This window comes from Pleurodeles waltl, chromosome 12 (assembly GCF_031143425.1).
Source record: "Pleurodeles waltl isolate 20211129_DDA chromosome 12, aPleWal1.hap1.20221129, whole genome shotgun sequence".
NCBI classification, from domain to species: domain Eukaryota; kingdom Metazoa; phylum Chordata; class Amphibia; order Caudata; family Salamandridae; genus Pleurodeles; species Pleurodeles waltl.
Window position 1 is genome coordinate 7466933 of NC_090451.1, and position 11419 is coordinate 7478351.

General features: G+C 43.3%; 3 non-coding genes across 3 annotated transcripts; all 3 read right to left on the bottom strand.

Moving 5' to 3' along the window:
• Positions 1-3592: 3592 nt before the first annotated feature.
• TRNAI-AAU (transfer RNA isoleucine (anticodon AAU)) lies at positions 3593-3666 on the bottom strand. The gene has a single exon. It is a non-coding gene; the product is annotated as a tRNA-Ile (tRNA).
• Positions 3667-7254: 3588 nt separating this feature from the next.
• On the bottom strand, positions 7255-7328 carry TRNAI-AAU (transfer RNA isoleucine (anticodon AAU)). Its single transcript has one exon. It is a non-coding gene; the product is annotated as a tRNA-Ile (tRNA).
• Positions 7329-10919: 3591 nt separating this feature from the next.
• Positions 10920-10993, bottom strand: TRNAI-AAU (transfer RNA isoleucine (anticodon AAU)). Its single transcript has one exon. It is a non-coding gene; the product is annotated as a tRNA-Ile (tRNA).
• Positions 10994-11419: the final 426 nt, after the last annotated feature.

The window sequence follows — 11419 nt, forward strand, 5'->3', positions numbered from 1 at the left end:
ATGAGTACTAAATATATCCTTTTTCCATGTAATGCAGATAGATAGAAGAGTTGGTCTCACTATCGCAATTCCTTCATACTTTTCTCATTCCGCCCCCTGTCTGCATTTCAATAACAAGAGCTGTGGAGTGCTGCACGCCAGCCTCAGTGCCTCGTCTTTCACTCAATCTCACTGTGTGCTGTGATATCTTTGTAACATCGCTTGTTGCCGGAAAAAAAGGAAAGGATGGATAGTATTTTTATTCTTTTACAACAAAACCCAAAATGCATCGGCTTGCTTGCTCATTAAGTTTACAAGGCCAGCTGCTTTTGAGATATTATAATTATAGTGGTTATTCGGCGTTGGAGGTAAGAGAGTTTTTTTTAGGTCTGGTCGTTCCTTCTGCTTCAAATTACTTGAGCTCATGTCAACAAAGTAACAACAAAACATAGCCAACGGTTCGTTGCTCAAGCCTTCCCTACTGCGCCTTCCAATGTCTCTCCTGCCGACCACAGTGCAGGAAATCTGAGTTTGCATTTGCGCGAAGAGACGTACAACACAAGAAGGCGCGCTTTTGTGCGCCGGGCACCACCCGGCCTGTGCATTCCTCACTGTCGTGAGATCAGTTTACTCAGCAGAGCATGACGCTGCAATTGGTTAGTAGGGCAGGCCTGACCAGAATAGTATATTTGGGGTCATGTTTTTGATTGCATTTTTAAATCAGTAACAGAACTTAACTGCAATGTTTAAATAGGTCTACACATATTTAAACAGTGTCAATTTAATAGAAGAATTGTGGACAATTCAGAGGGGAGGCACCAATGCTTTTTTTCCCCATTGGGTGGATGCGGCATTAAAGAGTTTGAAGACCACTGGTCTAAGTGGACACTAATATACCTGGATGCTCCTGAATCCTCGCAACAGATGGCAGCAAACCTGGCTGGAGAGCTACTGTGTTGGACTGATCCTGTCGATTCAAGTGGTCTTTCCTAGAGAGTCGGAGGTCATGGAAATAGATGGAGTTGATGGTAATCTTCAGGGCTTTGAAGTTTTCCCATCATCATCTGTCTCAAAAAAATGTGCTAGTAAAGACAGAGAATAAGGTAGCTGTCTTTTACATTAACCAACAGTGAAGTATGCATTCAAAATCCCTCAATGCAATAGCAGAACAATTGGGTTATTGGGCAGAGATCAACCTGTTGCACACGTCGGCAGTACACATCAAGGGCACCGACAATGTGATGGCAGACAGCTGGAGGTTTTCCAATTTTGCTGGAGTTGACGTTATCTAGGTCGTTGTTTTGAGAGATATGCCGAGAGTTTGTGAAACCCTTTCTGGATCTCTTTTCAACCAAGGACAATGCTCATCTTTGTCGATTCTGATCCAGGCTTCCGGAACAAGGAGCCTAGGTAGTGGACGTATTGGTGATAAAGTGGCTGAGAAGTCTCCTTTATACATTCCCCCACTTTTTATTGATCCAGATGGATCTCTTCAAGTCTCAGCAGGGGGAGGGAACTTTATTCTTGTGGGCCCTTATTGGCCAGAGATGTCATGGTTTCCTCTTCTGAACCCCTGGCTCTTCTACCTCCTTGAGTACTGCTCACGTGTGTCTCTCTCAGAACGTCGTCCCTGACCTTCTTGCTCCAACTCACTCTATCGCTTTGGAGGTTGAGAAGTCTGGACTGCTAGCAAAGGGTCTTTCCTCTTCCTTAGTGGAATTAATTCAGCACTCCAGCAGGCCTTCTACTTAGAAGTCTTACTCAAAGAACTGGAAGTCTTTTGAGACGTGATGTTCTGCTCATGATTTTTTGGCACCTACCTGTAGTTTGTCTGCTATTTTGCATTTTCTTCTGAATGGGTTTCAGTCGAATCTCTTTCCACTCTGAAAGCTCATTGCTTTGCGATAAAGGTTTTTAGGGACTTTTCTGTACCTTCGTCGATGTTACAATCTTTGGTGTCTAGACTGTTCTGATCTTTTGTCAATTGTAAGACCAGTTGAAAAATCCCTTTTCTACAACTCAGAATCTTCCTACTCTTTTATAGGCTTTGCAATTTTATCTCTTTGAGGATCTGGACACTGCATACATAAAGATTGTTTCCTATAAAGTTATTTTCCTATTTCCTATCACCTTCCTGAGAACAATTGGGGAGCTGGGAGCCTTAAAATGCTGTCCTCTCTTCAGTTGATACTTTGGAAGATGGGGTAACTTTAAGGCCTAGCCTTACCTTTGCTGCAAAGGTTAAGTCTATTTTTGATAGATCTTAGGAAATAATTCTTCCTTCTTTCATTCCCTCTCCTTCCTCTCCGGAGGAACATTTGCTGAATACACTTGATGTTTAAAGAGCTCTTTTCATTTATGTCACCAGGCCTCTGCAGTTCAGGAAAACCGACTCCTTGTTTGTGACTTTTGGACAGCCTGGAAAAGACAAGAAGGTGACTTTTATGACTCTAAGTAGGTGGATTAAGTTGTCAATTTTTCTGGCTTTGCAAGGCTTTTTAGAATATCTTCCAGTTCAGGGATGGTCTACGAGAGGAATGGCCACCTCCTGGGTTGAATTCCAGTGAGTAACAATCTAGGAAATTCCTAGGGTGGCTACTTGGTCCTCAGAGCATACATTTGTCAAGCATTATGGCTTAATAATTTTTCTGTTTTGCATTTGAGTACCAATGTTTTGAACTCTGCATTACCCTTAGTCCATCTTGTCTTTGTCACAAACATTACATCCTGCCCACCTTCCTATCAGTCCTTTGGCAAGGGCTTGGCACCCAGGTTGGGTGCATGGGGCTTGCATTTAAGGATCCTCCTGTTCTTTCTTCCTGTTGGAAGGTGACATCACCTTACTTTGTAATGACTGTCACAAGGACGCAATGGACTAAGGCTAATGAAGATTACCAATAAGTAACCAACGCATCACCATTCTTTCTGAATGTGCGTGGCTCATTCCGCAGGACTTGTTCTTTGTATGATTCCTGGATTTTCAGAAGCCCTTTGATGGCAGCACCCCCACACTGAAAATTGTTTCAGCACCACTGTACAAGGGTCAGTTGTCATGCTCATCTGCGGCGTAAATTTGCATTGAAGTAGTCTAACTCCCCAGGCTTTGTCTTTTGCTCAATTTGCCTTTGTGAGTTTTCTCTCAATCACTGTCGACTTCCTTTGATCTTTCTTTCTTCTTTTACTTCACCTTCGCCTTCAGTGTATCTTTCGGCCCTCTTAAGAGACACACCCCCTTGTAGCCACTTCTATACTTCTGTCACCTAATTATTTTCCTATCCTTTCCCCTGTAACGTTGCTGATCCTAGCTATAGCATCACTATCCAGAATCTGTTCACCTGAGTTATGTTCCTCTTATCCCCACGCATCTAATAATCAGCTCTTGGTCTCCCTCCACCTCTCACGAGACATAGTCTGAGGCAGTGTCTCCATCTTGGAGAGACAATCCCTTGCACTTGTGTTGTTCTACTGGCACTGCCGGCTTGAGCTTTGGTCAGCAGTGGCAAAAGAAGGACTAATGGAAAGTGAACGTATACTGGAGCAACAGAGTGTATGGATTTATAAGAGCTTGATTAAATGATAAAAAAAGAGTTTAGTTGAGAGAAAAAATGCAACCTGGCCCATATGGGGATTGAACCCGCGACCTTGGCGTTATTAGCACCACGCTCTAACCAACTGAGCTAACCGGCCATGAGTACTAAATATATCCTTTTTCCATGGAATGCAGATAGATAGAAGAGTTGGTCTCACTATCGCAATTCCTTCCTACTTTTCTCCTTCCGCCCCCTGTCTGCATTTCAATAACAAGAGCTGTGGAGTGCTGCACGCCAGCCTCAGTGCCTCGTCTTTCACTCAATCTCACTGTGTGCTGTGATATCTTTGTAACATCGCTTGTTGCCGGAAAAAAAGGAAAGGATGGATAGTATTTTTATTCTTTTACAACAAAACCCAAAATGCATCGGCTTGCTTGCTCATTAAGTTTACAAGGCCAGCTGCTTTTGAGATATTATAATTATAGTGGTTATTCGGCGTTGTAGGTAAGAGAGTTTTTTTTAGGTCTGGTCGTTCCTTCTGCTTCAAATTACTTGAGCTCATGTCAACAAAGTAACAACAAAACATAGCCAACGGTTCGTTGCTCAAGCCTTCCCTACTGCGCCTTCCCATGTCTCTCCTGCCGACCACAGTGCAGGAAATCTGATTTTGCATTTGCGCGAAGAGACGTACAACACAAGAAGGCGTGCTTTTGTGCGCCGGGCACCACCCGGCCTGTGCATTCCTCACTGTTGTGAGATCACTTTACTCAGCAGAGCATGATGCTGCAATTGGTTAGTAGGGCAGGCCGGACCAGAATAGTATATTTGGGGTCATGTATTTGATTGCATTTTTAAAACAGTAACAGAACTTAACTGCAATGTTTAAATAGGTCTAGACATATTTAAACAGTGTCAATTTAATAGAAGAATTGTGGACAATTCAGAGGGGAGGCACCAATGTTTTTTTTCCCATTGGGTGGATGCGGCATTAAAGAGTTTGAAGACCACTGGTCTAAGTGGACACTAATATACCTGGATGCTCCTGAATCCTCGCAACAGATGCCAGCAAACCTGGCTGGAGAGCTACTGTGTTGGACAGATCCTGTCGATTCAAGTGGTCTTTCCTAGAGAGTCGGAGGTCATGGAAATAGATGGAGTTGATGGTAATCGTCAGGGCTTTGAAGTTTTCCCATCATCATCTGTCTCAAAAACATGTGCTAGTAAAGACAGAGAATAAGGTAGCTGTCTTTTACATTAACCAACAGTGAAGCATGCATTCAAAATCCCTCAATGCAATAGCAGAACAATTGGGTTATTGGGCAGAGATCAACCTGCTGCACACGTCGGCAGTACACATCAAGGGCACCGACAATGTGATGGCAGACAGCTGGAGGTTTCCAAATTTGCTGGAGTTGACGTTATCCAGGTCGTTGTTTTGAGAGATATGCCGAGAGTTTGTGAAACCCTTTCTGGATCTCTTTTCAAACAAGGACAATGCTCATCTTTGTCGATTCTGATCCAGGCTTCCGGAACAAGGAGCCTAGGTAGTGGACGTATTGGTGATAAAGTGGCTGAGAAGTCTCCTTTATACATTCCCCCACTTTTTATTGATCCAGATGGTTCTCTTCAAGTCTCAGCAGGGGGGAGGGAACTTTATTCTTGTGGGCCCTTATTGGCCAAAGATGTCATGGTTTCCTCTTCTGAACCCCTGGCTCTTCTACCTCCTTGAGTACTGCTCAAGTGTGTCTCTCTCAGAACGTCGTCCCTGACCTTCTTGCTCCAACTCACTCTATCGCTTTGGAGGTTGAGAAGTCTGGACTGCTAGCAAAGGGTCTTTCCTCTTCCTTAGTGGAGTTAATTCAGCACTCCAGCAGGCCTTCTACTTCGAAGTCTTACTCAAGGAACTGGAAGTCTTTTGAGACGTGATGTTCTGCTCATGATCTTTTGGCACCTACCTGTAGTTTGTCTGCTATTTTGCATTTTCTTCTGAATGGGTTTCACTTGAATCTCTTTCCACTCTGAAAGCTCATTGCTTTGCGATAAAGGTTTTTAGGGACTTTTCTGTACCTTCGTCGATGTTACAATCTTTGGTGTCTAGACTGTTCTGATCTTTTATCAATTGTAAGACCAGTTGAAAAATCCCTTTTCTCCAACTCAGAATCTTCCTACTCTTTTATAGGCTTTGCAATTTTATCTCTTTGAGGATCTGGATAGTGTAGACATAAAGATTGTTTCCTATAAAGTTATTTTCCTATTTCCTATCACCTTGCTGAGAACAATTGGGGTGCTGGGAGCCTTAAAATGCTGTCCTCTCTTCATTTGATACTTTGGAAGATGGGGTAACTTTAAGGCCTAGCCTTACCTTTGCTGCAAAGGTTAAGTCTATTTTTGATAGATCTTAGGAAATAATTCTTCCTTCTTTCATTCCCTCTCCTTCCTCTCCGGAGGAACATTTGCTGAATACACTTGATGTTTAAAGAGCTCTTTTCATTCATGTCACCAGGCCTCTGCAGTTCAGGAAAACCGACTCCTTGTTTGTGACTTTTGGACAGCCTGGAAAAGACAAGAAGGTGACTTTTATGACTCTGAGTAGGTGGATTAAGTTGTCAATTTTTCTGGCTTTGCAAGGCTTTTTAGAATATCTTCCAGTTCAGGGATGGTCTACGAGAGGAATGGCCACCTCCTGGGTTGAATTCCAGTGAGTAACAATCTAGGAAATTCCTAGGGTGGCTACTTGGTCCTCAGAGCATACATTTGTCAAGCATTATGGCTTAATAATTTTTCGGTTTTGCATTTGAGTACCAATGTTTTGAACTCTGCATTACCCTTAGTCCATCTTGTCTTTGTCACAAACATTACATCCTGCCCACCTTCCCATCAGTCCTTTGGCAAGGGCTTGGCACCCAGGTTGGGTGCATGGGGCTAGCATTTAAGGATCCTCCTGTTCTTTCTTCCTGTTGGAAGGTGACATCACCTTACTTTGTAATGACTGTCACAAGGACGCAATGGACTAAGGCTAATGAAGATTACCAATAAGTAACCAACGCATCACCACTCTTTCTGAATGTGCGTGGCTCATTCCGCAGGACTAGTTCTTTGTATGATTCCTGGATTTTCAGAAGCCCTTTGATGGCAGCACCCCCACACTGAAAATTGTTTCAGCACCACTGTACAAGGGTCAGTTGTCATGCTCATCTGCGGCGTAAATTTGCATGGAAGTAGTCTAACTCCCCAGGCTTTGTCTTTTGCTCAATTTGCCTTTGTGAGTTTTCTCTCAATCACTGTCGACTTCCTTTGATCTTTCTTTCTTCTTTTACTTCACCTTCGCCTTCAGTGTATCTTTCGGCCCTCTTAAGAGACACACCCCCTTGTAGCCACTTCTATACTTCTGTCACCTAATTATTTTCCTATCCTTTCCCCTGTAACGTTGCTGATCCTAGCTATAGCATCACTATCCAGAATCTGTTCACCTGAGTTATGTTCCTCTTATCCCCACGCATCTAATAATCAGCTCTTGGTCTCCCTCCACCTCTCACAAGACATAGTCTGAGGCAGTGTCTCCATCTTGGAGAGACAATCCCTTGCACTTGTGTTGTTCTACTGGCACTGCCGGCTTGAGCTTTGGTCAGCAGTGGCAAAAGGACTAATGGAAAGTGAACGTATACTGGAGCAACAGAGTGTATGGATTTATAAGAGCTTGATTAAATGATAAAAAAAGAGTTTAGTTGAGAGAAAAAATGCAACCTGGCCCATACGGGGATTGAACCCGCGACCTTGGCGTTATTAGCACCACGCTCTAACCAACTGAGCTAACCGGCCATGAGTACTAAATATATCCTTTTTCCATGTAATGCAGATAGATATAAGAGTTGGTCTCACTATCGCAATTCCTTCATACTTTTCTCCTTCCGCCCCCTGTCTGCATTTCAATAACAAGAGCTGTGGAGTGCTGCACGCCAGCCTCAGTGCCTCGTCTTTCACTCAATCTCACTGTGTGCTGTGATATCTTTGTAACATCGCTTGTTGCCGGAAAAAAAGGAAAGGATGGATAGTATTTTTATTCTTTTACAACAAAACCCAAAATGCATCGGCTTGCTTGCTCATTAAGTTTACAAGGCCAGCTGCTTTTGAGATATTATAATTATAGTGGTTATTCGGCGTTGGAGGTAAGAGAGTTTTTTTTAGGTCTGGTCGTTCCTTCTGCTTCAAATTACTTGAGCTCATGTCAACAAAGTAACAACAAAACATAGCCAACGGTTCGTTGCTCAAGCCTTCCCTACTGCGCCTTCCAATGTCTCTCCTGCCGACCACAGTGCAGGAAATCTGAGTTTGCCTTTGCGCGAAGAGACGTACAACACAAGAAGGCGCGCTTTTGTGCGCCGGGCACCACCCGGCCTGTGCATTCCTCACTGTCGTGAGATCAGTTTACTCAGCAGAGCATGACGCTGCAATTGGTTAGTAGGGCAGGCCTGACCAGAATAGTATATTTCGGGTCATGTTTTTGATTGCATTTTTAAAACAGTAACAGAACTTAACTGCAATGTTTAAATAGGTCTAGACATATTTAAACAGTGTCAATTTAATAGAAGAATTGTGGACAATTCAGAGGGGAGGCACCAATGCTTTTTTTCCCCATTGGGTGGATGCGGCATTAAAGAGTTTGAAGACCACTGGTCTAAGTGGACACTAATATACCTGGATGCTCCTGAATCCTCGCAACAGATGGCAGCAAACCTGGCTGGAGAGCTACTGTGTTGGACTGATCCTGTCGATTCAAGTGGTCTTTCCTAGAGAGTCGGAGGTCATGGAAATAGATGGAGTTGATGGTAATCTTCAGGGCTTTGAAGTTTTCCCATCATCATCTGTCTCAAAAAAATGTGCTAGTAAAGACAGAGAATAAGGTAGCTGTCTTTTACATTAACCAACAGTGAAGTATGCATTCAAAATCCCTCAATGCAATAGCAGAACAATTGGGTTATTGGGCAGAGATCAACCTGTTGCACACGTCGGCAGTACACATCAAGGGCACCGACAATGTGATGGCAGACAGCTGGAGGTTTTCCAATTTTGCTGGAGTTGACGTTATCTAGGTCGTTGTTTTGAGAGATATGCCGAGAGTTTGTGAAACCCTTTCTGGATCTCTTTTCAACCAAGGACAATGCTCATCTTTGTCGATTCTGATCCAGGCTTCCGGAACAAGGAGCCTAGGTAGTGGACGTATTGGTGATAAAGTGGCTGAGAAGTCTCCTTTATACATTCCCCCACTTTTTATTGATCCAGATGGATCTCTTCAAGTCTCAGCAGGGGGAGGGAACTTTATTCTTGTGGGCCCTTATTGGCCAGAGATGTCATGGTTTCCTCTTCTGAACCCCTGGCTCTTCTACCTCCTTGAGTACTGCTCACGTGTGTCTCTCTCAGAACGTCGTCCCTGACCTTCTTGCTCCAACTCACTCTATCGCTTTGGAGGTTGAGAAGTCTGGACTGCTAGCAAAGGGTCTTTCCTCTTCCTTAGTGGAATTAATTCAGCACTCCAGCAGGCCTTCTACTTAGAAGTCTTACTCAAAGAACTGGAAGTCTTTTGAGACGTGATGTTCTGCTCATGATTTGTGGCACCTACCTGTAGTTTGTCTGCTATTTTGCATTTTCTTCTGAATGGGTTTCAGTCGAATCTCTTTCCACTCTGAAAGCTCATTGCTTTGCGATAAAGGTTTTTAGGGACTTTTCTGTACCTTCGTCGATGTTACAATCTTTGGTGTCTAGACTGTTCTGATCTTTTGTCAATTGTAAGACCAGTTGAAAAATCCCTTTTCTCCAACTCAGAATCTTCCTACTCTTTTATAGGCTTTGCAATTTTATCTCTTTGAGGATCTGGACACTGTATACATAAAGATTGTTTCCTATAAAGTTATTTTCCTATTTCCTATCACCTTCCTGAGAACAATTGGGGAGCTGGGAGCCTTAAAATGCTGTCCTCTCTTCAGTTGATACTTTGGAAGATGGGGTAACTTTAAGGCCTAGCCTTACCTTTGCTGCAAAGGTTAAGTCTATTTTTGATAGATCTTAGGAAATAATTCTTCCTTCTTTCATTCCCTCTCCTTCCTCTCCGGAGGAACATTTGCTGAATACACTTGATGTTTAAAGAGCTCTTTTCATTTATGTCACCAGGCCTCTGCAGTTCAGGAAAACCGACTCCTTGTTTGTGACTTTTGGACAGCCTGGAAAAGACAAGAAGGTGACTTTTATGACTCTAAGTAGGTGGATTAAGTTGTCAATTTTTCTGGCTTTGCAAGGCTTTTTAGAATATCTTCCAGTTCAGGGATGGTCTACGAGAGGAATGGCCACCTCCTGGGTTGAATTCCAGTGAGTAACAATCTAGGAAATTCCTAGGGTGGCTACTTGGTCCTCAGAGCATACATTTGTCAAGCATTATGGTTTAATAATTTTTCTGTTTTGCATTTGAGTACCAATGTTTTGAACTCTGCATTACCCTTAGTCCATCTTGTCTTTGTCACAAACATTACATCCTGCCCACCTTCCTATCAGTCCTTTGGCAAGGGCTTGGCACCCAGGTTGGGTGCATGGGGCTAGCATTTAAGGATCCTCCTGTTCTTTTTTCCTGTTGGAAGGTGACATCACCTTACTTTGTAATGACTGTCACAAGGACGCAATGGACTAAGGCTAATGAAGATTACCAATAAGTAACCAACGCATCACCATTCTTTCTGAATGTGCGTGGCTCATTCCGCAGGACTTGTTCTTTGTATGATTCCTGGATTTTCAGAAGCCCTTTGATGGCAGCACCCCCACACTGAAAATTGTTTCAGCACCACTGTACAAGGGTCAGTTGTCATGCTCATCTGCGGCGTAAATTTGCATTGAAGTAGTCTAACTCCCCAGGCTTTGTCTTTTGCTCAATTTGCCTTTGTGAGTTTTCTCTCAATCACTGTCGACTTCCTTTGATCTTTCTTTCTTCTTTTACTTCACCTTCGCCTTCAGTGTATCTTTCGGCCCTCTTAAGAGACACACCCCCTTGTAGCCACTTCTATACTTCTGTCACCTAATTATTTTCCTATCCTTTCCCCTGTAATGTTGCTGATCCTAGCTATAGCATCACTATCCAGAATCTGTTCACCTGAGTTATGTTCCTCTTATCCCCACGCATCTAATAATCAGCTCTTGGTCTCCCTCCACCTCTCACGAGACATAGTCTGAGGCAGTGTCTCCATCTTGGAGAGACAATCCCTTGCACTTGTGTTGTTCTACAGGCACTGCCGGCTTGAGCTTTGGTCAGCAGTGGCAAAAGAAGGACTAATGGAAAGTGAATGTATACTGGAGCAACAGAGTGTATGGATTTATAAGAGCTTGATTAAATGAGAAAAAAAGAGTTTAGTTGAGAGAAAAAATGCAACCTGGCCCATACGGGGATTGAACCCGCGATCTTGGCGTTATTAGCACCACGCTCTAACCAACTGAGCTAACCGGCCATGAGTACTAAATATATCCTTTTTCCATGTAATGCAGATAGATAGAAGAGGTGGTCTCACTATCGCAATTCCTTCCTACTTTTCTCCTTCCGCCCCCTGTCTGCATTTCAATAACAAGAGCTGTGGAGTGCTGCACGCCAGCCTCAGTGCCTCGTCTTTCACTCAATCTCACTGTGTGCTGTGATATCTTTGTAACATCGCTTGTTGCCGGAAAAAAAGGAAAGGATGGATAGTATTTTTATTCTTTTACAACAAAACCCAAAATGCATCGGCTTGCTTGCTCATTAAGTTTACAAGGCCAGCTGCTTTTGAGATATTATAATTATATTGGTTATTCGGCGTTGGAGGTAAGAGAGTTTTTTTTAGGTCTGGTCGTTCCTTCTGCTTCAAATTACTTGAGCTCATGTCAACAAAGTAACAACAAAA